Source organism: Saimiri boliviensis, chromosome 8 (assembly GCF_048565385.1).
Source record: "Saimiri boliviensis isolate mSaiBol1 chromosome 8, mSaiBol1.pri, whole genome shotgun sequence".
Taxonomy (NCBI): Eukaryota; Metazoa; Chordata; class Mammalia; order Primates; family Cebidae; genus Saimiri; species Saimiri boliviensis.
In genome coordinates, this window is record NC_133456.1 from 56,251,086 (window position 1) to 56,277,837 (window position 26,752).

Here is a 26,752-nt window from a genome sequence, read left to right on the forward strand (position 1 = left end):
TCGGCCTCCCAAAGTGCTGGGATTACAGGCATGAGTCACCTTGCCTGGCTACATGTATAATGTTTTAAAGCAGTACCTGGCATATAGGACTGCTCAATAAATGTCCTCAAGGGTACACTTTTTATCCCTTTCCCTGAGAGTAAGGGGCATGCATGAATCTTGGTCATTTTATCCTCAGTATCTAATACAAGGCTGACAGTAGATTGTTGAATGAATGACTGCAACAGGAGTGACGAGGTGTCCTCAGATCTGTTAAATGACAACATCTCCCTTTTTCCTTTCTTTTAGAGACAAGGTCTCAATCCTTTTGAAACGGTTGTTTACTTTGTGTGTGGTGCGTGTGTGTGTGGGTGTGGGTGTGTGTGTGTGCGTGCATGTGTGTGTTTTTCTTTTTGGGTTTTTTTGTTTGTTTGTTTGGTTTTTTTTGATGGAGTTTTGCTCTTGTCGCCCAAGCTGGAGTGCAATGGCGCCATCTCAGCTCACTGCAACCTCCACCTCCCAGGTTCAAGTGATTCTCCTGCCTCAGCCTCCCAAGTAGCTGGGATTATAGGCATGTGCCACCACGCCTGGCTAATTTTGTATTTTTAGTAGAGACAAGGTTTATCCATGTTGGTCAGGCTGGTCACAAACTCTCTACCTCAGGTGATCTGCCCACCTCAGCCTCCTGAAGTGCTGGGATTACAGGCATGAGCCACGATGCCCAGCTTACTTTTTATGTATTTTCTAGTATTTTAAAAGTCTTTGACATTTTCTTACTGGATTATTTGTCTTTTTGTTACCGATTTATAAGAGGGTTTTTTTTTTTTCCTTTTTTTATTTTGTGGGTTTTTTCTTTTTCTTTTGAGACATAGTCTCACTCTGTCTCCCAGGCTGGAGTGCAGTGGTGGCACGACCTTGGCTCACTACAACCTCTGCCTCCTGGGTTCAAGTGATTCTCCTACCTCAGCCTCCCAAGTAGCTGAGAGTATAGGTGTTTTCCACCACACCTGGCTAATTTTTTTTTTCTAGTAGAGATGTGGTTTCACCATGTTGGCCAGGATGGTCTCAATCACCCGACTTCATGATCTGGCCGCGTCGGCCTCCCAAACTGCTGGAATTACAGGCATTACATTTTTTGTGTGTTTGTTTTTAAAGACTTTCTCACAGACTGGAGGGCAGTGGCACCATCATAGCTTACTGTAACTCTTGGGCTGAAGCGATCCTCCTGAGTAGCTGGGACTATAGGCACATGCACCACCACCTTGCTAATTTTTACAGTTTAAAAAATAGAAACAGGGCCTTGCTATGTTGCCCAGACTGGTCTCAAACTCCTAGGCTCAATCATTCCTCCTGGAAGGTTGGCCTCCCATCGTGTTGGGATTATAGGCATAAGCCACTGCACCCGGCTTCCTTTTTTAAAATCATCCTCAATATTAATTATTATTTTTAGTACATATTTCCTAAGAATAAGGACATCTTTGTGTTTTGTGACAAGACTTAAAGTAATTGAGCAGCATTGAAAACCTTCATATTCTCAAAAAAGTAGGTTTTCCCAGCAGACATTAATTATACTTCTGCAGGGCACAGTCGCTCACACCTGTAATTCCAGCACTTTGGGAAGCCGAGGCAGGAGGATCACGTGAGGCCAGGAGTTCGAGACCAGCCTGGCCAACACAGTGAAACCCCGTCTCTACCAAAAAAATACCAAAAAAATTAGCTGGGCATGGTGGCACTCCTGTAATCCCAGCTTCTCGGGAAGTTGAGGCAGAAGAATTGCTTGAACCCGGGAGGCAGAGGTTGCAGTGAGCCAGAATCGTGCCACTGCACTCCAACCTGGCAACAAGCGAGACTCCATCTAAAATAAAATAAAATAATAGTTGGGCGCGGTGGCTCACGCCTGTAATACCAGCACTTTGGGAGGCCGAAGCAGGCGGATCACGAGGTCAAGAGATAGATGGAGACCATCCTGGCCAATGTGGTGAAACCCCATCTCTACTAAAAATACAAAAATTAGCTGGGCATGGTGGCACCAGGCTGTAGTCCCAGCAACTCGGGAGGCTGAGGCAGGAGAATCACTTGAACCCGGGAGGAGGAGATTTCAGTGAGTCGAGATTACGCCACTGCACTTCAGCCTGGTGACAGAGCAAGACTCCATCTCAAAAAATAAAAAAATAAAATAAAATAAACATAAACATACTCCTGGAAATAACATTTTATTTACTCCTCAAATGCTTAAAATCCTCTGACGTCATATGTATTCTATTTTTTCCTTAAGTCATTTTCTATGTAATTTTCTCACCTTCCCTTTTCATTCCTTCTCTCAGCATTTTAGGATACCAAAAAGTCGTTAAATTCAATTCTGCTAAATTAAAATTTGTGGAGTTTTTGAACAATTCTTTGTCCTCTGAACATGCTAAGAGATTTTTGAAAAAGTAAACATTTGTAAAGGTGCCAGGCTAGTCTACTTAAAGAAATCGATATTGTTGAGTTTAGGCTCTATTTACACATAAGTAGTGGGTTAATGGCAAGTAGCTGTATATTGTTATTTAATTGTCATTTAGGGTATACTTACTGTGTTTCTGTGTGCCTTCTCTAATCTCCATGCAACAATGTTTCAACAACAAACAGGGTAGTTGATACTCATTGAGTAACTAGTTTAAGGTCAGACAGCTGGTAAGTGGCTCAACTGGGATTTGAACCCAGGACTCTAAATTCCACCTTTGCTAGACCACTCTGTGCCAGACTAGTTTGATGTGCGTATGCATGTCCTCACAGTTCAGCATCCTTGCTAGGCAGATTGAACATGTGCTTAGTTACCAGCAAAGCAATTTCACACACACACACACACACACACACACACACACAGTTCCTGAAGGTACATTGGCAAAAAAAAAAAAAAGTATATATATATAGATAGATAGATAGATAGATAGATATAGATATATATATGCTCTTTCAAGAAAATCAACAATGTGGTATTTGTGGGAAAACTACAGCTTTGGTCTTCTTTTCAGGCAGCTTTTATTTTACTTTATTTTTGAGACAGAGTCTCAGTTGCCCAGACTGGAGTGCAATGGCGCGATCTCGGCTCACTGCAACCTCCGCCTACCGGGTTCAAGGGATTCTCCTGCCTCAGCCTCCTGAATAGCTGACTACCCGCACATACCACCACGCCCAGCTGATATTTGTATTTTTAGTAGAGACAGGGTTTCTCCATGTTGGCCAGGATGATCTCAATCTCCTGACCTCAAGTGATCCCCCCCATCTCAGCCTCCCAAAGTACTGGGAATACTAGTGTGAGCCACCCATAATCCCGCCGCGCCCAGCCGTAAGGGGGCTTTTATTTTGAAACACAAAGTAGGGTATGGGCGTGGCCGTCAGAGAACCTCCTCAGTCTTCAGAGTCTCCTGAAGTTCTAACTCCAGCCCTGGGTCCTTTAAAAGTAAGAAAACGGCATTTCATTTAAAAATATTCTTTTCATTGCTTCAGAGAATGCTTCCCTCATGTTGAGTTAATGAGCTTTTCTTGAAAAATTCGCTTGTGAAAGATTTTGCTTTTGAATTACCCAATGCAGAGCACATTCTGAGTGATTAGAGGGCTCCTAAGATAAAAGGAATCACCTGACAGAGAAAACACTTTGGTGCTTAGGAAGAGTTGCAAATGGAGATTTGGGGGCAGTATTACTTTCTGACTTTTCATGGTTTATATTTGGTCAGCTAAGGATTTGATTTTCTCTTCATATTCTGATAAAGTGCCCTTCTGAATACTTAATAGCCCACTCTAGATACTTGATTTTTATTTCTTTAAAAATTACCTCTTTTTTGGCTGCGTGGAGTGGCTCTTGTCTGTAATTTCAGCACTCACGGAGGCTCAGGTGGCTGGATCACCTGCGGTCAAGAGTTTGAGACCAGCCTGGCCAATATGGCAAAACCTCAACTCTACTAAAAATACAAAAATTAGCCGGGCATGGTGGTGGGAGCCTGTAATCCCAGCTAATCGGGAGGCTCAGGCAGGAGAATAGCTTGAATCTGGGAGACAGAAGTTGCAGTGAGCCAATATCACCCCACTGCACGCCAGCCTGGGTGACAGGGCGAGGCTGTATCTAAAAAAAAAAAAATCAATTTTTTTTTTTTTTTTTAACTGAGGGTCCTAGGGAATGAATTGGGAGAAGAGGCTGAGAGGCGCATGAAAGGAATTTTGTTAATTTCTTCAAGGGGAAAACCATAAAACTGTCCATCTACCCATATTTTATTTGTTCCTTTTTTATAATATCTATGATTTACGGTTCAGAAGTATGATTGGTTTTATTTAAATCATATGCATTTTCTAATTATGCTTGCCTCAAAAATTATGGGAAAGAAAAGTCCTGAGCCATTTTGCACTTCACCTATATAAACAGATGAATGAGTATTTTATAATAAACATGTGCATGTTTATAATAATGGGTGAGATTGTCCTGACAGGCTGGTTGGCAGTATTAGTAGCCACAACAAATATTTGCTGAGCAGTTGCTATTTGCAGGCCTTACGAGAAGCGCTTCACTCACATAAATCCTTACCTCAGACCTCAGAGGCAGTTACTGCTATTGATTATCCAGTTTTGTGGACGAAGACATTGAGCCTCATTAAGATTACTCGTGAGCTAAATCCCCCACAGCTAGTGATGCCGTTCAGCCTGCCTTCAGAGGCTACATTTTATTTGGAATCAGTCTCTGTTGTCAGGATGAATTGGAAAGGCACCAGAGAGGATTCAGGAAACCAGAGAAAGACCTGTTACAATTATCTAGGTAAGAGATGATGGAAGCGGGGACTAGAATTTTGAAGGCCATAGTATAAAGAAATGGAGGGAAATTGTTAGGTCTTGGTAATGGCTTTGATATGGACATGAGGGAGAGGATGTTATTGAGAACAGGTTTTTGTTTGACGTGGTGGAATAAAAACATCCGTCAAAACTTAGTCTGATTCCTTATTAGACGAAAGACAGCCAGAATAAGTGGAAGGTAAGGAATGAAGACACATTTTAAAGGAAACAGTTTCTGATTTCTAGGGAAAAGAACTAGGCTATAAGATGACTTCCTGGTCTGCCCTGAGCACTTGTACAATAAAGAGTTAGAAATGGTGTGCAATTCTCATATCAATTGGACCGCAAATGGTGCTTCTCAAGTGTTTGAAGGTGATTAAAAGCAGTTTGTTTTCTGAGCCGTTTAAATATTCCCTTTGGAAATCATTTGCTTCCCAAACTCTTTCTCTTTAAAAAGAGGAAAAGATAAACTTCAGCTGAGCCTCTATCTGAGTGACGCTTTACTTGATTAGAAAATATTGACCAACTGCATTAGCCCGGGACTTCTTCTATGGTCAATAGAGTTACTTTTCATAGGCACTGAATCTGCAATCCACAAAATCTTAGCTGGTGTTAATGATCCTTTCAGTAACTGCTCCAGCTACTATTTTACGTTCTGCCAAATAGGCTGATGGGAAGAGGGTGGGGATTAGAGGCAGAGTCTTATCACATGCCTTGCCTGTTAAACAAATCCCAGATCATGGAACCATATAGTGGTAAAGATATTTCCTCTAACATTTGAATGCCTACGCATGCTAGGCTTTTGAATATATTACCTTTAGTCTTCACAACCACTAGACATGGAATATTTTATTTTGTCCATTTTGCAGATGATGACAGAATCAAAACTTCAGTCCTGCATATCCAAGTGTCTGCTGGCCCCCTTTACCTGTACATCATACAAGCAACCAACCAACCAACTAATTATATTCTTTTTTTTTTTTTTTTTTTTGAGACAGAGTCTCAATCTGTAACCCAGGCTGGAGTGCAGTGGTACGATCTTGGCTCACTGCAACCTCCCCCTCCCCGTTTAAGCGATTCCCCTACCTCAGCCTCCTGAGTAGCTAGGATTACAGGCACGCATTACTATGCTGGCTAATTTTTGTGTTTTTAGTGGAGATGGGGTTTCACCATGTTAGCCAGGCTAGTCTTGAACTCCTGGCCTCAAATGATCCCCCCTTGGCCTCCCAAAGTGCTAGGATTACAGGTGTGAGCCACCATGCCTGGCCAAACAACTGAATTGCTTACCTCCTCCTGTTGTTGGCATGGCAGCAGCCATCTATGATTAGAAATCTAGACTCATTCTTGAGTCCTCCTCTCTCTCTCTTAACCTAATAGAGCCTATCAATCACGACATTTTAATGGTTTTACTGCCACTACCTCTGTATTAGTTTTTTGGTTTTCCCTTTGTATTAGTTTACTATGGCTGCTATAAAAAATAACTACAAACTTAGTGGTTTAACACGACACATATGTATCTTCCTACAGTTTGGTGGGCAGAAATCTGAAATGAGTCTTACAGGTCTAACATCAAGGTGTCAGCAAAGCTGATTCCTTCTGGAGTCTCTAGGGAAGAATCCATTTCTGTATCTTTTCTAGTTCCTGGAAGCCACCTATATTCCTTGGCTTGTGGCCCCTTCCTTCTACCACATCCCTTTTTCTCTCCTTGCTTCCTTAGTCACATGACCTACTTCCTCTCCTATAGTTAAATCTTGCTCTGCTTCCCTCTTATAAGGGCAATTGTAATTACATCTGGGGTCCACCCGGATAATTCAGGATAATCTCCCTGTCTCAAGAGTCTTACCTTAATCACATCTGTAAAGTCCTTTTGCCATGTAAAGTAACATTCACAGGTTCAAGGGTTAGGACATGGCCATCCATGGGGGTTGTTTTTCAGCCTACTACAACCTCCTAGCCTGATTCACTGTGTCCTGATCTCTCACCTCCTAGCTGGCCTCCCTACCTTTAGTTTAATTCATCTTCCCTCACCTCCACCCATGATTTACAGCAGTGGTTCCCAAAAGCAGGTCCATAAACTGAACCCTTGGGAAGGCTGTTAAAAATACAGGTGCCAGGAGGAGGGTGAGAAGGAGCAAGGGTTTAAAAATTACCTCTTGGGTATAGTGTACACTGTTCTAGTGAGGGGTATACTGAAAGCCCAGACTTTACCACTATACAGTTCATCCATGTAACCCAAAACCACTTGTACCCCTAAAACTATTAAAATTTTTTTAAAAAGATAATAAAATGTCACCTAGCAGAAAAAACAAAACTTATCACACGATTTCTGTCCATTAATACCCCTTATAATCTTTTGTTTTGCTTCTGCATATGTGACCAATATAAACAATTTTATGTTAAAAACAAAGAACAGGTGCCTGGGCTTTAACCCTATAGATTCTGATTCAGAAAGTCTAATGGATCTATGATTTATAAATTACCACCGGGCCAGGCACACTGGCTCACACCTGTAATCCCAGCACTTTGGGAGGCCAAGGTGGGAGCATTGCCCGAGGTCAGGAGTTTGAGACCAGCCTGGGCAACATGGCAATATCCTGTCTCAACAAAAAATACAAAAAATCAACCAGGCGTGGTGGTGCACACCTGTAGTCCCAGCTTCCAGAAGACTGAGGTGGGAGGATCAACTGAGCCTGAGAAGGTAGAGATTGCTGTGAGCCATGATCGTGCCACTGCACTCCAGCCTGGGCAACAGAGTCAGACCTCATCTCAAAAAAATAAAGTAAATGAATGAGTAAAACTTTATGGCATGATGAGAGCTACAGAATTTCTTTAGAGAAGAAACTCAGGATAGGAGTTTGAGAGTGACCCACAGGAGAATTACCATAAAATTGTCTGCATCACAAGCATGCTGCTTTTACATTGCCCCTTACAGATCAATACAAATAGCAAGGTTTTCTGTTTCTAAGGTGTTTTAATTCATATATTATATTAGTTTTAAAACAATTTTTTTTGGGAGGGGGGACAGTCTTACTCTGTTGCCCAGGCTGGAGAGCGATGGCATGATCCTGGCTCACTGCAACCTCTGTCTCCTGGGTTCAAGCAATTCTCCTGCCTCAGCCTCCCGAGTAGCTGGGATTACAGGTGCTCGCCACCATGCCTGGCTAATGTTTGAATTTTTAGTAGAGATGGGGTTTCACCATATTGGCCAGGCTGGTCTAGAACCCCTGACCTTGTGATCCACCTGCCTTAGCCTCCCAAAGTTCTGGGGTTACAGGTGTGAGCCACCGTGCCCAGCCACAACGGTTTCTAAATTAGAAGTAGCTTTCGGGGATTGATGCAGGTTAGTGAGGGGAGAGGGAGAAGGCTAAAACATTCCTGCTTCACATCCCAACTTATTATTCTGTTGTTTTTCTCATGCCGAGTTAGGTTTGGGGACCTCTGATTCTGACTATAAACTTGTTAGGGACAGAGATTCTGTCTCCTTCTATATTTAATCCCCAGCATCTAGGACACAGTTTGGCACATCATTGGCATTCAATTAATCTGTATTCAATAAATGTTCAAAGAATCAATGAACAAATTAATGGAATAAATGCTAGTACAAGAGAGTTTGTTGGCTGGGCATGGTGGCTTATGCCTGTAACCCCAACATTTTGGAAGGCCAAAGTGGGTGTGGATTGCTTGAGGTCAAAAGTTTGAGACCAGCCTGGCCAACATGATGAAACTCCATCTCTACTAAAATACAAAAAATTAGCTGAGCATGGTGACAAGTGCCTGTAATCCCAGCTACTTGAAAGGCTGAGGCAGGAGAATTGCGTGAACCCAGGAGGTAGAGGTCGCAGTGAGCCAAGATTGTGCAACAGCAAAAAAAAGAAAAGAAAGAAAAGAGTTTGTTGTTACTAAAAGACAACCTATATCAATGAGAACCTGAGACTGGGGGTTAAAGGATTTGTTGGTTTAGAAGGCCAAGGTGGGCGGATTGCTTGGTCTAGGAGTCCAAGGCCACTGTGGGCAACATGGTAAAACCCTGTCCTTACAAAAAACACAATTAGCTAGGCATGGTGGTATGTACCTGTAGTCCCAGCTATTCGGGAGGCTGAGGTGGGAGGATCGCCTGAGTCTGGGGAAGTTAAGGCTACAATGGGCCATGATCGCAGCACTGTACCCCAGCCAGAGTGGCAGAGTGAGACCCTGTGAGCATTTGCTGTTGAAGAGTGTACACATACCTGTGATGTAAGCCTAAAGTGAATGCACACACTTTTAGGCAGTGAAAAGCCAAGCAGACATACATTATTTTATATCTGTCTAGATACGGGGTATGCAGATAATAACAAACACCTGAGAAGCACTTACTATATGTCAGGCACTGTTCTAAGCACAGCACATGTATTAACATGTATGTGTATCATCTCATTTAATTTTTATAAGAACCTTAATCTCTCATGAAAATTCCATTTTCCAGTGATGAAATAATGTAGTTAAATAACTGGCTTATGGTCACATAGCTAAGAAGTGGATTCAAACCTGGGCTGCCTAGTTCTAGATTAGGTGATGAGAGAAAGTAGAGCAGAGGCATTTTATTTAATCTCAGGCTTGAGAAAGGTCTAGCTTTATTATTATGATTGTTGTAAATTCAAGGCCTTTTATTAAATATGTTGGGTTGTGTAACTATCACCATAACGTGACATTGTCATTACTCCAGTAAGATACCACATGCCTGATTAAGTTAATCCCTCTTTGTACCTCCAGCCATAGGAAATCACTAATCTACCTTCTATCTCTATAGAGGTATTTTTCCAGTATGTTTTATGTAAATGGATTCATATAATATATACTCTTTTGTGTTAGCTTCTTTAATTTACCATAGTATTTTGTACATTCATTCATGTTGTAGCATATATTAGTTTTTTTTTTTTTTTTTTTTGAGACAGGGTCTCTCTCTGTTGCCCAGGCTGGAGTGCAGTGGCATGATCACAGCTCACTGTAACCTCCACCTTCTGGGATCCCCTGATCCTTCCACGTCAGCCTCCTGAGTAGCTGGGGCTACAGGCCCATGCCACCATAACTGGCTAATTTTGTGTGTGTGTGTGTGTGTGTGTGTGTGTGTGTGTGTGTGTGTGGAGACAGGGTTTTGACATGTTACCAGGCTGATCTTAAACTCTTGAGTTCAAGTAATCTGCCAATCTCAGCCTCCAAAAGTGTTGGTATTACAGGCATGAGCCAGTACACCTGGCCTTCTTTCCTTTTTATGGCTGAATAATATTCCACTGCACAGCTCTGTCACATTTTGTTTACCCATTCACCAGTTGATGAATATTTGGGTGGTTTCCACTTTTTGGCTATCACGAATAATGTTTCTATGAATATTCATATAAAAGTTTTTTATGGACATATGTTTTCATTTCTGTTGGAATAGATTCTTAGAAATGGAATTGCTTGATGGTATGGTTAGTTTGTTTACTTTTGTTAATGTTTAATGTTTAAGAAACTATATGATAGCCGGGCGCGGTGGCTCAAGCCTGTAATCCCAGCACTTTGGGAGTCCGAGGCGGGTAGATCACGAGGTCAAGAGATCGAGACCATCCTGGTCAACATGGTGAAACCCTGTCTCTACTAAAAATACAAAAAATTAGCTGGGCATGGTGGCACGTGCCTGTGATCCCAGCTACTCAGGAGGCTGAGGCAGGAGAATTGCCTGAACCCGGGAGGCGGAGGTTGCGGTGAGCCGAGATCGCGCCATTGCACTCCAGCCTGGGTAACAAGAGCGAAACTCCGTCTCAAAAAAAAAAAAAAAAAGAAACTATATGATATGAAGGGTGAGAAAAAGACAAGGGTAAAGAAGGGAAAATGTTCTAAGCAGTGAGAAAACCACTAGTTTCTTTGTTTCATATGTAGTAACTACAAGGAAAAGTAATTGCATTTTATATCTAAAACCTGAGGCAAAATAGTGTTATCACAGGACATCTGTCTATTTCTTGATGATGATAAATGTGCCTACATCACAGCCAGGTAGCCTTTTCTCAGTGCGAATTGAAATATTCTATGAGAAATTGTTACAAAAACAAAATCCAAACTAATTAAAAAATAAAACAAAGCAAGCAAATGAGCAAAACCTCAAACTCTGGCCCTGTTAGTCTTACACAAGAAGTGTATATGCCAAAATGTCCATGACTTTTCCTTCTATTCCGTCTTCTGTGTTTCAGCAAGTTTATCACCTCAATGCATAGCAATAATATTTGCAGTCTGAAAGCCACAGCTCTGTTTGCATTGCTTCCCACAAGACAAATGGTGTTCAGTGACATGCAGGAAAATAATCATACTCAAGCCATGTTTTTCCAATATGCTTTCCCCCTTTTTGTCAAATTGTGTTAAAGTTTTGCATGTATCCGTGTGTGTTTCCCTTTCTCTATGCTTTTCAGTGTGAGACAGAGCAAGTATTCATGACTCTGGCAGTTCAGCTCATCAGTTGAATACACAATACATTGGTTAATCCAAGGTGACCTGCGGGCTGAAACTCCATTTGCAAAGGCAGCTGCAGTACAACCATGAGGCAATTACGACATTACAAGCCATGAGCCTAAAGTTAGAGAGATGATTTCTAAAAGACCCCAAAGAGAGTTTTTACTTCTTAGTCTTATGACCAGAAATTCATGGCACATTAAGTTTTCCATTTGAAAGCTAAGAGAATCCCTTGTCACAGCTTCTAACTTCTAAGAGACTGCAGAGAGAAAATGTCAGAATTTCTCTGGATGAAAAGTATTCTCCAAGTATAGTGATAAAATTCCAGCTTCTTTTCTGTACTGCCCCCTAATTTTTTTTTTTTTTTTTTTTTAGAGAGGGGGTTTCACTTGGTTGGCCAGGCTGGTCTTGAACTCCTGACCTCAGGTGATCCACTCGCCTTGGCTTCCCAGAATGCTAGGATTACAGGCGCGAGCCACCACACCCGGCCCTCGCCTGTAATCCAAGCACTTTGGAGGCCAATGCGGGCAGATCACCTGAGGTCGGGAGTTCAAGACCAGCCTGACCAACATGGTGAAACCCCGTCTTTTGAAATAAAATAAAATAAAATAAAATTAAAATTAAATAAGAGGGAGGAAGGCCAAGCTTGGTGGCTCATGCCTGTAATCCCAGCACTTTGGGAAGCCAAGGAGAATGTATCACCTGAGGTCAGGAGTTCAAGATCAGCCTGGTCAACATGGTGAAGTCCTGTCTCTACAAAAATATAGGTGGGTTGATGGTGGGCACCTGTAATCCCAGCTATTCAGGAGGCTGAGGTGGGAGAATCGCTCGAACTTGGGAGGCAGAGGTTGTGGTGAGCAAGATCGTACCACTGCACTCCAGCTTGGGCTAGAGAGACTCCATCTCAAACAAACAAACAAAACAAAACAAAACAAAAGCCCTCACCAGAAACCAGGCAGACACCAGTACTGTGCTGTTTATGCATCCTGCAGAACTGTGAGCTAAATAAACGTCATCTTTATAAATTACCCAACCTCAGGTATTCCTTTATAGCAGCACAAAACAGACAAAGACATCTGCTTAGAGGTCAGTAGTGGACATTGTTTTCATCATCTACTTAAACTTCTTGCTCCTGACTTTTAGAAATGGCCCATTGGTTTTCTTTTATAATGCCATTCTCAAGTTTGTTTAGTTTCCTTGATCTGACTCTGCTACTATGCACCATGGGTAGGCACATGACCCAGACCTGAGTAATTGGAGAAAGGCATGCCCCTGTTCACAGTAATTGGCTCAGAAATGAGCATGTGGCCCAAGCTGAGGTCATGAGACACCTGAGCTTTTGCTGAAAGAGTCAGGAGAGGTATCCTCTCTTTCCTGTGGGTTGTCAGACTACTGCTAAACATCCTCTCTGGCTACAAGAAGGTGCCCTGTCTATAACAGGAAAGAATAAAGCCAACAGAGAGGAAAGCAGGACCCAGAGATGGAGAATAGTGGCATCATCTCACAATCAGGAGCCAGCTATGCTGACACCTATACAGCCCTTGGACCATTTGACTTTAAGCCAATAATTTCTTCTGTGTTGTTAGGATAAGATGTTCTGTTAAATGCAACCAAAAAATATTCTGACCCATTTAGGGGCCACCCAAAGCTGCATTTAGCACCAGAAGAAAATGGATCTTCTCCTTATTTTTAACTTCCAACCTTGCTTTTGCTTGTCTCTCTCTGTGTGTGTGTGTGTGTGTGTGTGTGTGTGTGTTTTGTGGGGGACGGAGTCTCACTTTATTCCCTAGGCCAGATTGCAGTGACATGATTTCGGCTCACTGCAACCTCCGCCTGCCATAACTCCCAGCTTTGAATCAACATAGGAATTCCAAAATAATCTCATCACATGAAATTGGTTTCAGCATGTTTTGGCTTTACCTGTATACAGGTGCCATATATAAAAAATCTCAGCAAGTAGCCGGGCACAGCAGCTCACACCTGTAATCCTAGCACTTTGGGAAGCAGAGACAAGAGGATCACTTGAGCCCAGGAGTTTGAGATCAGCCTGGGAAACACAGCAGGAACTCATCTCTAAAAAATAAAAATTAAAATTAACCAGGCATTGTGGGGTATAGGAGCTCTTAATCGTAGCTCCTCAGGAGGCTGAGGTAGGAGGATTACTTTAGCCCAGGAGTTTAAGGCTACAGTGAGCTATGATGATGATACTGCACTCCAGCTTGGGTGACAGAGGGGGATCCTGTCTCAAATAAATAAATAAATAGATAAAAAAATAAGCTAAGTTAAAAGTGGAAGAATCCCAGTGATTTGTAACCTAAAAAGGCAAAGTAACTGTCCCAGGGCCATATGTTGTATTATAATTGAAGTGTCATGATATCAGAGTCTTCTACTCTCTGTCACTATCTTTTAGTGAAATTGATTTGAGAATCTAATATTCCAAAAGCAACGTATCAATTACCAAATAATGATTAACTTAAAAAAAAAGTAAAATCGGATCAGTAGCATCAGAACACATCAGCTAAGATCTAGTGCAGAACACATCACATATAATAAGGGTAAGTCATATTTTATCAAGTTTGTTTCCACTGTACATAAAAATAAATGTATACGCACATATATGTAGATATCCATGGCATGAGTCTGATATGTATCTCATACTTTTAAACTGTGATTCACTGTCTAAGCTTGAAAGCTTCTTTAGTACATACTTGGATTCCTTTATGAGGATGTTTTGATCTAAAAGGAAAAAAAATGTATTTTTCATACCAGTAAAGGGTCACCTGGCATTCCAGTTGAGCTAGCCCACGTGGATGGCCTGGATTCTAACAAAGTTTCTGTGCCTGAGTTATGAACACAACAGTTTTCTGTTTGTCTTCCACATCACTGAGCTACCAGTAACAAGAGTGTGCTTTTGGAAGGCTTTTGGGATTCTTTGGGGGATGAAAGTGCCGCATAAAATCAAGTCTGGTCTGTTTATGGATGTAATTCCCTGTGCCCAGAGATCAGGATGTGCACTGCGGTCTGAATTACACTGCATCTGATTCTCATTAACTGCCTGTGATTTTCCCCATGGATCCGGTTTCTCTGCCCTTTCTGAATTACTGTGCACATGGCTGGCTTCCGCAGATTGCTCAGCCCTGGTCATCTGCAATCTAGTCCACTGCTCTGTTATAACCTGTGCTGCAGTTTGAGGGGACCCATATCAGGAGTGTTTTAGGCATAAACATTCTGTCTAATGATTAAAGGGACTCCCTAAGCTAAATGCTGCTGCTTTTGAGAGTTTATTATCAATCACCATGGAAAAGGGGTAGATTTGATTTCTTAAGCCTGGAGAAAGAAAACTGAACAATAAACGTTTATTACTAAAGCTTGTGTGATGCTGTCGGCTGAATTGTTTCCTCCTCAAATGCATATATTGAAGCGCTAACCCCTAATATGATTGTACTTGGAGAGAAGGCTTTTCAGAGGCAATTAAGGTTATAGGAGGTCATAAGGGTGGGGTCTTAATGCAATAAAATTGGTGGTCTTCTAAGAACAGGAAAAAAAAAAGATCTTGCTCCTTTTTCACATGTGCAATGCATGCACCTGAGGAAAGACCAGCACATAGTGAGGTGGCTGTCTGCACGCCTGGGAAAGAGCCCTCACCAGAACTTCATCTCAGGCTTCCATCCTCTAGAACTCTGAGAAAATACAGGTCTGTGGTTTAAGCCACCCAGTCTACAGTGTTTTGCTATGGTAGCCCGAGTTGAATGATAGCTAGCAAGCAGGGCCTATCTTAATCTTTTTTTAGTACCAGAAAAGGGTTGCAGTTTTTTGTTTTGTTTTTTTTTTGTTTTTTGAGATGGAGTCTCATACTGTTGCCTGGGCTGGAGTGCAATGACGTGATCTCGGCTCACTGCAACCTCTGCCTCAGTGATTCTCCTGCTTCAGCTTCCTGATTAGCTGGGATTACAGTCACACACAGCCAGCCACATCTGGCTAATTTTTTGTGTTTTTAGCAGACAGGGTCTCACTATGTTGGCCAGACTAGTCCTGAACTCCTGACCTTGTGATCTGCCCACCTCAGCCTTTCCAAAGTGCTGGAATTACAGGCATGAGCCACCGTGCCCAGCAGCAGACTTCTAGTTAACCTAATAAATACGTGCATAGTGCCTACTATGTGCCAGGCATGTTTTAAATCCTTAACAATTGTTAACTCATGCAGTCTTCACAACTCTTAGTCAGGATGAGCTAAGTTGTGCTGCAGTGACAACTACCAGATTTTTTTTTTTTTTTTTTTTTTTTTTTGAGAAGTAGTTTCGCTCTTGTTACCCAGGCTGGAGTGCAATGGCGCGATCCCGGCTCACCACAACCTCCGCCTCCTGGGTTCAGGCAATTCTCCTGCCTCAGTCTCCCGAGTAGCTGGGATTACAGGCACGCACCACCATGCCCAGCTAATTTTTTGTATTTTTAGTAGAGACGGGGTTTCACCATGTTGACCAGGATGGTCTCGATCTCTTGACCTCGTGATCCACCCGCCTCGGACTCCCAAAGTGCTGGGATTACAGGCTTGAGCCACCGCTCCCGGCTTACTACCAGATTTTAATGTTTAGAATCACAGGTGTATATTTCTCTTTTGCACCTATCACTTTCTTGGATCTGGTAGGGGAAGGTAGGATAGGGGACACTTTTACCTGGAAATGACACTTCCCTTATGCTCACTTTTCATTGGCTAAAGCAAGTCACAGCCTTCCTTTAACTTCAGGAAGATGAGGAAGTGCTATCCCACCATGTTTCTGGAAAGAAGAGAAACAGACATTTATTGATCAGCAAAAATGACTACTGTAATCATGTTATGAAGAATATGCTTTTACTGTTCCTATTTTACATATGAGAAAACAAACACAGAGAGTTTATGTAACTTGTCCTAGATCACAAAACTAGTCAACAGAGTCAGATTACCAGGCTTAGCAAGTCAAAATACAAGACACCCAGTTAAATTTGAATGTCAGAAAAACAACAAATAAATATTTAGCAGAAATATGTGTTAAATCTGCATATGGGATATATTTATACTAAAAAAACTATTCATTGTTTATCTGAAATTCAAATTTAACTGGGTGTCCTGTATTTTATCTGGCAACCCTAAGCCGGGCAATCCTCAGCCAGGATTTGAACCCAAGCATTTAGCTCCAGAGATGAATATTCAGTGCTGTTCTCTTGTTTCTGCAACCTTCTTTTGTTCCTCTGCCAATATTAATTTAATATTTGTTCCTCAACCATATGAATAAGGCTGAAAGCAAATTTGAGGACTTTTCTATGGGGATGAGGGATAAAAAGCATTTTGAAACTATTTTTCCACTGATAGTTGCACGTAGAGTCCTGGGAGCTGGGGTGTGGGTACCTGGGGGCATAGGAGGAGATGGAGTCTCTCCTGTAAAAAAGAACCTGTCCATTTTCAGATGTGTCTAGTGATCTGCCGCCTAATGTTTCTTAGCTAATGGAAGGGGAAATGTGGGGCAGATAATCAAAATGACAGTTAATCCCCAAAACTTTCCCCTGTGACTTTGAAGTGTGGCATGTTTGCCTTTTAAATTATGAAGCACTTAGGCTGATAATAAAATTAGTTTGCATTCTCTGACCACAGTAATTGAGGATTCAGGCTTGAGGAGTTGGATCCATACCAGTGGTAGACAGTGGGCATATAATTATGTATGGGAAATTAGAAAGAAAATTATGTATGTGAATAGGGTGAGTCTGAGGGGGAGTGTAAAGCCAGCCTAAGATCACATTTTTCAGATATTTTCCCACAAGGCTGATAGTTGACACGCAAATAGTTGTTAACAGTGATAACAGCTGATGCCTGATTAACATTTAATAAATAAATGCTTATTAATTGCCTGGCATAGAGCCTGGTATAAAGTGGAAATTAAATATTTGTTAAATCAATGAATGATTGATACCCTATAAAGCAGACACTATCATTTGCCTTATTTTACAAACGAGGAACGGGAAGTTAGGCTAAGTGACAATCTGATTAAAATCAGGCTAGGCTGGGCACGGTGGCTCACACCTGTAATCCCAGCACTTTGGGAGGCTGAGGCGGGTGGATCACAACGTCAGGAGTTCAAGACCAGCCTAGCCAAGATGGTGACTTCCATCTCTACTAAAAATAAAATAAAATAAAAAATTAGCCATGCATAGTGGCAGGCGCTTGTAATCCCAGCTACTTGGGAGGCTGAGGCAGAGAATTACTTGAAACCTAGGAGGTGGACGTTGCAGTGAGCTGAGATCGTGCCACTGCAAATTCAGCCTGGGCAACAGCGAGACTCTGTCTCAAAAAAAAAAAGAAAGAAAAAAATAATCAGGCTAACAACTCCTCTTCCTCCTCCACCTCCTCCTCCTCCCCCTCCTCCTCCTCCTCCTCCTCCTCCTCCTCCTCCTCCCCCTCCTCCTCCTCCTCTTCTTTCTTCTTTCTTCTTTTCTTCTTTTCTTCTTCTTCAAATCAGGCCAACTGCTGAAGATCTTTGGGCCTAGGCAAGAACTTTGATTTATCCGAGAATTAGTCTGCAGAGTTCCTAGTTCCTGATTACTACTTCTCTTGATTTGACTTGGTCTTCAAAGACTTTGAATCAAGTAGCTGAAGCTTGTGACTCATTGCCTGTATTAGGAATAATGGCTAATAAACTATTAGTAAGAATCGATTCACATGTCTGAGCCCTTGGATTAAAAAAATACCTAAGCACAGAAGATTAACATTTCAATGATGCTATGTGGCCTGAGTTTCATGTAATTCCCTGCAAAAGGACACAGAATCTTTCCCTAGATGAGGTTTCAAAGCAAGGTCCAGTCATCCTTCAGTATTCATGGGGAATTGGTTCTAGGACCCTGGTGGATAGTAAAATGCAAGGACACTCAGTCCCTTTAATTAAATGTAATATTATTTGTATATAACTTATGCACATCCACCTGCATACTTTTTCTTTTATTTTTTACTGAGATGGAGTTTTACTGTGTTGCTCAGGTTGGGCATGAATGCCTGGGCTCGAGCAATCCTCTTGCCTCAGACCCTGCAAAGTGTTGGGATTACAGGCATAAGCCCCCATGCCCAGCTACATCCTCCTGTGTATTTTAAATTATCTTTATATTACTTATAATACCTATCCAATGTAAATGCTATGTAAATAAAATCAAGCATTGCTTTACAATGGGGATACCTTCTGAGAAATGGGTTTGAGTATTTCCTCATTGTTCAAACATCATAGAGAGTACTTACACAAACCTAGATTGTATAGCCTGCTACACACATAGGCTAGAGCCTAATACCCTCTTGCTCCTGGGCTCAAAGAAACCACCTACTCAATGAGGCCTAGGCAGACTAATTTCAGGCATTAATACTGGAGATCCCTCAGTATCCCCTTATTGTGTGCCTTGATGCAAGGGCCAAGGAAAAGGAAAGTAAATGCAAGTCTGAAGAATCTGTTTTTGGACAACAGGCTGCTCAACATTGACGTGTTCCTTTGGATACATATATATTTTGAGATGGAGTCTTGCTCTGTTGCCCAGGCTGGAATGCAAAGGCTTGATCTGGACTCACTGCAACCTTCGCCTGCTGGGTTCAAGCAATTCTCCTGCCTCAGCCTCCTGAGTAGCTGGGATTACAGGTGTCTGCCACCACCCTCAGCTAATTTTTGTATTTTTAGTAGAGATGGGGTTTCACTATCTTGGCCAGGCTGGTCTCAAACTCCTGACCTTGTGATTCACCCGCCTTGGCCTCTCAAAGTGCTGGAATTACCATGCCTGGCCTCCTTTGGCTGTTTAACAAATTTCGGCCACCCACTAGGGATATATTAATAAGCTGGGCATTCACACCCCATAGACTTTAACAGAGTCGCAGAAAATACTAGTTAGCATTTCTATTGAAAATACTTTTATTTAGTTATTACTATATCCCAGGTTCTGCCCTAAGTTCTTTATCATGATATTATCTTTTAACTGTCCAAACAGTCTTGTGGGCTGCTTTAACGCTGCTAATGAGTATGCAGCTTGATAATGCCACTTTGGAAAACTGTTTGACCAATACCTTCCAAGCTGAGCGTATACAAACCCTATGACCCAGTAATTCTACTCTTCTGTATTTACTGAGCAGAAATGCATACATGTGTTCACCAAAAGACATGTTTTAGAATGTTCATAGCAGCACTGTTCTGAGTGGGCCTAAATTCATCAGGCAGGATCCCTTTCAAAATGGCCAGTAAATTCACATAGAGGGATTTCACTGCTCGTCTGAAGTGGTGATGCCAACTGCCTATGGAGAGGACCACGTAGCAAGGAACTATGGGGCCCTTTAGCAGCTGAGAACAGATGCTGGCTGACAGCAAAGAAGTGGGAACCTCAGTCTTAGGAACACAAGGAATCAAATTCTGCAAGCATCTGTATAAGCTTGGAAGAAGACCCCAGGCTCCACATGAGGATGCAGCCTGGCTGACCCCTTGAATTGAGCCTTATGAGAATTCTGAGCAAAGAATCCAGATAAGCCATGCCCAGACTTCAGACCTGCAAAAACTGAGACGATGAATGAGTGTTGGCTGGGTACAGTGGCTCATACCTGTAATCCTAGCACTTTGGGAGGCCGAGGTAGGAGGCTCACTAGAGCTAAGGAGTTTGAGACCAGCTTGGACAGCATAATGAGACCTTGTCTCTACAAAAAAATTTTAAATTGTTAGCCCGGTATAATATTACCCTCAGGTACACTGGCTCACACATGTAATCCCAGCACTTTGGAAGGCTGAGGCAGGAGGATTGCTTGAGCCCAGGAGTTTAGGACCAGCCTGGGCAACATAATGAGACCACATCTCTACAATTTTTTTTTTTTTTTTTTTTGAGACGGAGTTTCGTTCTTGTTACCCAGGCTGGAGTGCAATGGCACGATCCCGGCTCACTGCAACCTCCGCCTCCTGGGTTCAGGCAATTCTCCTGCCTCAGCCTCCTGAGTAGCTGGGATTACAGGCACGCACCACCATGCCCAGCTAATTTTTTTGTATTTTTAGTAGAGACGGAGTTTCACCATGTTGACCAGGATGGTCTCGATCTCTTGACCTTGTGATCCACCCGCCTCGGCCTCCCAAAGTGCTGGGATTACAGGCTTGAGCCACCGCGCCCGGCCTTACAAAAATTTTTAAAAATATTAGCCGGCACACCTGTAGTCCCAGCCACTCAGGAAGCGGAGGTGGGAGGATCATTTGAGCCTAGGAGGTGGAGGTTGCAGTGAGTCCAGATCATGCTACTCCACTCCAGCCTGGGCAACAGAGGAGGACTCCTATCTCAAAAAAATAAAACAAAACAAAAATAAATGAATGTGGTTTTAAGTCATTAAGTTTATGGTAACTTGTTACATGTTAGAAAATTAAAACTTGGCTGGCTGCGTTGGCTCATGCCTGTAATCCATGTACTTAGGGAGGCTGAGGAGGGTGGATCACCTGAGGTCAGGAGTTTGAGACCAGCCTAACCAACATGGTAAAACCCTGTCTCTACCAAAAAAAAGAAAAAGAAAAAAAGAAAAAAAATTAGCCAGGCATGGTGGCAGGTGCCTGTAATCCTGGCTACTTGGAACGCTGAGACAGGAGAATTGCTTGAACCCAGAAAGTGGTGGTTGCGGTGAGTCGAGATCGTGCCATTGCACTCCAGCCTGGGTGACAAAGCAAGGCTCTATCTCAAAAAAACAAACCAAAAAAAAAAAAAAAAAAAAAAAATCCCCAAAAAACTAAAAGCTTACCAAACACCACCTTTTTCTCTAAGGTGATATGTAAAACTCTGGTGTCTGAAATTCTTTGCATATGCTTAAGATGATTTTTATTCTGCAACTCCTAATTGAGAGGTGGTTATTTCCTTGTCTTTGCTACTCATTTTTAAAACATTGATACGTTGGCCAGACATGGTGGCACCTATAATCCCAGCACTTTAGGAGGCCGAGTTGGGTGGATCACCTGAGCTTAGGAGTTTGAAACCAACCTGGCCAACGTTGTGAAACCCTGTCTCTGCTAAACATACAAAAATTAGCTGGGTGTGGTGGCACATGCCTGTAATCCCAGCTACTTGTGAGGCTGAGGCAGAAAAATTGCTTGAACCTGGGAGGTAGAGGTTGCAGTGAGCTGAGATAGTGCCATTGCACTCCAGCATGGGCAACAAGAGTAAAACTCCATCTCAAAAAAAAAACAAACAAAAAAAACTATACATTATGTTATAATTATCGTTTCAACTATCAACCTTTAAAAGGATAAATAGAGGCTGGGCAAGGTGGCTCATGCCTGTAATCTCAGCACCTTGGGAGGCCGAGGTGGGTGGATCATGAGGTCAGGAGATCAAGATCCTGCTAACATGATGAAACCCCATCTCTACTAAAAATACAAAAAAAAAAAAAAAAAAAAAAAAGAAGAAGAAGAAGAAATAGCCAGATGTGGTGGCATGCCCCCATAATCCCAGCTACTTGGGAGGCTGAGGCAGGGGAATCACTTGAACCAGGGAGGGAAGGTTGCAGTGAGCCAAGATTATGCCACAACACTCTAGCCTGGGTGACAAAGTGAGACTCTGTCTCAAAAAAAAAAAAAAAAAAGAGTAAATAAATTATGGTATTGTGGTATAGTCACACAGTGCAACACTATGCAGCAGTGCACATGAATTATCTATAATTACATACAAAAGATGAGTATATTTCACAAATATTCGATTTTTTATAAAGTTTGAAGACACGGAAAAATACTGTATTAGGCATTGGATAGTGGTTAGTCTTAGGGGATGGTGAGACAGGCAGAATTCTAAGGTGGGGACATGATATCTGCCCCCTAGGGTTGCTCCTTCGTATAATCTGTGTTCCTCAAGTATAGGTGCGACCTGTGACTTGGTGGACTATCACTCCTGTTATTAAGGTCCCTAATCACCCAGGAGAGTATCATGGGTCGACCTGTCCTAATCAGGCAAGCTCTTAAAATGAGCAGTTAGAGGTAAGAGACAGAAGTCATAGTGACAAGCTGCTTCTAGCCTGGAAGGGAGCCACTGTTGTGAGCTGTCTATGGGGCAGGAACCACATGGCAAGGAACTGGGCAGCCTGCAGGAGCTGAGAGTAGGCCCTTGCCAACAGCTAGCAAGGGAGGGAGCTGGACCCATGTTATACAGCCCTCAGGAGCTGATTCTTCGAGCAGTTGCAACAAGCTCAAGTTCTGAATGAGAACCCAAGCCTTGGCTGACATCTTGATTGCTAACTCGTGAGACCCGAGATCTATCTAAGCTGTGCCTGCACTCCTGACCCGTGGAAACTGAGATAATAAATCTGTGTTGTTTTAAGCTACTCAACTTGTAGTAGCAGGTTACATGGCATTAGAAACCTAACACAGAGGGTAGGGACGAGAAGGAGGCTACTGGGCATTGAGAGTGTTCTGTTTCTTAATCTAAGTGATGGTCACAAGAGTATATGTAATTTGTGAAGTTTGTATTTTACACTTAGGATGTGTACACTTTTCTCTATGTATTATATACTTGATACAACGTTGTTTAAAAGTGAATCTTTTGAAATAGGTTGTATATTATAATCTCTGCTCTATAGTTGAGGATATGGAAGCCCAGAGACACCCAAGCCCAGGCCCACCTGAATCCACTGTGCTCTGTGGTCTATATTGTAGCCTATCCATCTTGTTAATGGTCAGAAAACAGAAATAGCCCCTTGGTGGTGCTACTCTTGGTAAAATACTTTAAAAAAAAAGCGGGGGGGGGGGCGGTGAGGGAATAACTCTTTAGAATTAGAATGAGTCAGACCTTTGATACATGTTATTTTGATTGTTCAGGGGACCCTGATAATAATTGCAGTCATTCTCTAGTGGTGCAGTAAGGGACCGCTGATAAATGTGACCTTTTATTGCTGTCCATTACCACTCCTCCTTACAGGGACTGACAACAAATGTATCTACTAGAGATTCTGACTTTTGACCCCGCCTGTCAACAACTGAGAAGGAAAGGAGAGATAAGGAATGAGGTAAGAGTTCACCCAAGATGTGTTTGTTCAGGGAAAAGCATTTATTACAACAGTACTTTCTTTAAAAATGCCACAAGCCAAAAACCTAGCCACAATCTTCCAAAGATTACCAAAAGACTATCAATAAACAATCATTTAAGCAGAATCAAACAACTTCAGAAATTAAGAACCTAAAGTTTAAAAATTATTCTCCTTAAAAATAACAACTACTGCCAGGCTAAGTGGCTCATGCCTATAATCCCAGCACTTTGGAAGGCCCAGGTGCGTGGATCACCTGAGGTCGGGAGTTCAAGACCAGCCTGACCAACATGGAGGAACCCCCATCTCTACTAAAAATACAAAATTAGCAGGGCATGGTGGTGCATGTCTGTAATCCTAGCTGCTGAGGCAGGAGAATCGCTTGAACCCGGGAGGTGGAGATTGTGGTGAGCCGAGATTGCGCCATTGTACTTCAACCTGGGCAGCAAAAGCAAATCTGTTTCAAAAAACAAACAAAACCCCACAAAAACAAAAAACTACACTATCCCATACAGTAGCCAAGTGTGGATATTGACCTCTTGAAAGATAGTCTGAATTGAAATGTGCTATGTAAATGCACAGAGGATTTCAAATACTTAGGAAAAAAAGAATGCAAATATTTCAGGGGCATTATATTGATTATATGTTAAAATCATAATTTTTACACATTGGGCTATGTAAGATATATTGTTAGAAACTAGAATATACAAAATTTCATCTGTAACTCATATTACATTTCCACCAAATGCATTAATCTAGTATATTGCAGATTCTTCACAAAAGGCATATACAAAGGAAAAAACTAGGGCTTTAATTTTTTTTTTTTTTTTTTTGAGAGGAAGTTTTGCTCTTGTTGCCTAGGCTGGAGTGCAATGGCGTGATCCTGGCTCACTGCAACCTCTGCCTGCTGGGTTCAAGTGATTCTCCTGCCTCAGCTTCCTGAGCAGCTGGGATTACAGGCGCACACCACCACACCCAGCTAATTTTTGTATTTTTAATAGAGATGGGGTTTCACCATGTTGGCCAGGCTGGTCTCGAACTCCTGACCTCGGGTGATCCACCCACCTTGGCCACACAAAGTGGTGGGATTACAGGCGTGAGCCACCACACCCGGCCTAGGGCTTTAATTTTATGGCATCATTATTTGTTTGGTTTTGTTTATTGTTGTTTTAAGAGATGGAGTCTCCCTATGTCACCCAGGCTGGAGTACAGTGGCACAGTCAGAGCTCACTGCCACTTCAAACTCTGGGGCTCAAACCATCCTCTCTCTTCCTCCTCCCAAAGGATTACAAGTGTGAACCCTTGGGCCTGGCCCATTATTTGTTTTTTGTTGTTAATATTTTTCCGTTTGTTTTTGAGGCAGGGTCTTTCTTTGTAACCCAGGCAGGAGTGCAGTGGTGCCAACACAGCTCAAGGCAGTCTCAGCCCCCTGGGCTTAAGTGATCCTCCCACCTTAGGTCCCCATATATCTGGAACTACAGGTGTAAGCCGCCATACCAGGCTAAGTTTTGTATTTTTTGTAGAGTCAGGTTTTCACCATGTTGCTCAGGCTGATCTTGAACTCCTGGGCTCAAGAGATCCTCCCACCTTAGCCTCCCAAAGTGCTGAGATTACAGGTGTGAGCTACCACACTCGGCCTCATTACATGTGTTTAAAATTATCTTTTTTCTGATTATAAATGTATTATAACATAGTAAAAAAGATTGGAAACAGAAAATCATAAATTAGAAAGCAAAATCTCTCCTTTAAGCTGAATCATTTTAGTTAACATTTTAGTTAACATAATGTTGCCTAAATTCTTATAAACTCTCATCTCTATCTATCTATCTATCTGTATATATATATGTACACCTGCATACTGTATATGATCCATTATATAAACATTATTTTGGCTAAATCTATCATGGACTTTTTTCTGTAATAATACATAGGTGGCTAGTTCACTATGTAAATGTATTTATTTACATAATCTCTTATTGATTTAGGTTGGGTTTTTTCTTTCTTATGAAAACTTCCACTGCTACTGATGACCCCATGCATACATCTTTTGGTACTTGTTCAGTTATTTCCTTAGGATCCATTCCTATGGCATTCTTGGGTCAAAAAAAAGAAACAGATGACACATTTTTGATTCCTACAGTGCCTTGTTTGTTAGTTTGTGTTTTATTCTTAACAGTAAGTTCTAAGGCTTAGGGAACATCTATTTTTGATGTACTGCACCCTGCATGATTGTGGGCAGGGATCATCTCTTATGGGTTCCCCTCTCACTCCCCACTTCCATGCCCCTTTCAGCTTTTGAGGCTCAAAGATGGTTCAGGTTTTGATTCTTTAGAAAAGAAGTTGGTTGGTATCCTTAGGGAAGAATGTAATTAAAATGACCATGGACTTTTCTAATTCTTGGAACAGGACCATCACGTAGGGCACTGTCCAGCTTACAGGTGGCTGCTGTAGACTCAAGTGCTGCTGTCAATTTCAATCAGCTTTGAGCTAAGTGGTGGAGTCTCATATGGCTCAAAAGTGCAACCTATGACTAGGTGTTGTGGCTCATGCCTATAATCCCAAGCACTTTGGGAGGCTGAGGTGGGTGGTAGATAACTGAGGTTAGGAGTTTGAGACCAAAAAAAAAAAAAAAAAAAAAAAAAGAAAAGAAAAGTCAACTAGACTTAGTACTGGTAGGATCAGGAAGCATCATGTAAGGCATCTAGTCATATCACATTCTAGAAACGTGCTTCAGTCCTACCATTGAACAACCCTAGGATTCAAAACCACCGGATTAATGGTCTATATATTTTTTTCATGGGGAAAAATGAAAATGTCAGCTACCAGAGTTCTAAAAGTACTTTTACTATCAAGTCCTAGCAAAACCTGGCCAACATGGTGAAACCTGTTCTACTAAAAATATAAAAATTAGCCAGACATGGTAGTGGATGCCTATAATCCCAGCTACTTAGGAGACTAAGGCAAGAGAATTGCTTGAACCAGGCAGGAGGGGTTGCAATGAGCTGAGATTGTGCCACTGCACTCCAGCCTGGTTGACAGAGTGAGACTTCATCTCAAATAAAAAAGGGGGGCAACCTTAGTGTAAGGACACCTTTAGAAGGAGGCTGTGGGTAAGGCAAGCACTGACAAGCTAGTAAAGTAAACAAGCTGGTAAAGTCCCTTTGATTAGGAACATACAAAGCAAATTATTAATGGGGTGCCGGATCATTTTCACTGTGGATGAATCTGTGAATGTTAATACATGTTTAGTGCAAGAGATACCTCATTGCAACACAGATAGTTTCAACCTCCTTGCCAAGTGCTTGGGGCTTAGTGTCTACTCTAGAAATGTTATTATGTTGAATTGACTACTAAGAAATGGTAAATATCAACTAGCCAGGCTCAGTGGCTCACATCTGTAATTCCAGCATTTTGGGAGTCTGAGGCAAGAGGATCCCTTTGAGTTCAGGAGGTCATGACCAGTCTGGACAACATGGTGAAACCCTGTCTCTA

The 26,752-nt window shown here is 42.1% G+C and overlaps 1 long non-coding RNA gene across 1 annotated transcript in view; it reads left to right on the forward strand.

Annotated features, from left to right (window-relative positions):
- Positions 1–26,752, forward strand: part of LOC141585257 (uncharacterized) — an 87,897-nt gene that overhangs the window by 29,478 nt on the left and 31,667 nt on the right. The window contains exon 3 of the long non-coding RNA XR_012518653.1: positions 23,155–23,242. This is a non-coding gene — a long non-coding RNA (uncharacterized LOC141585257). The remainder of the gene's footprint in view (positions 1–23,154; positions 23,243–26,752) is intronic.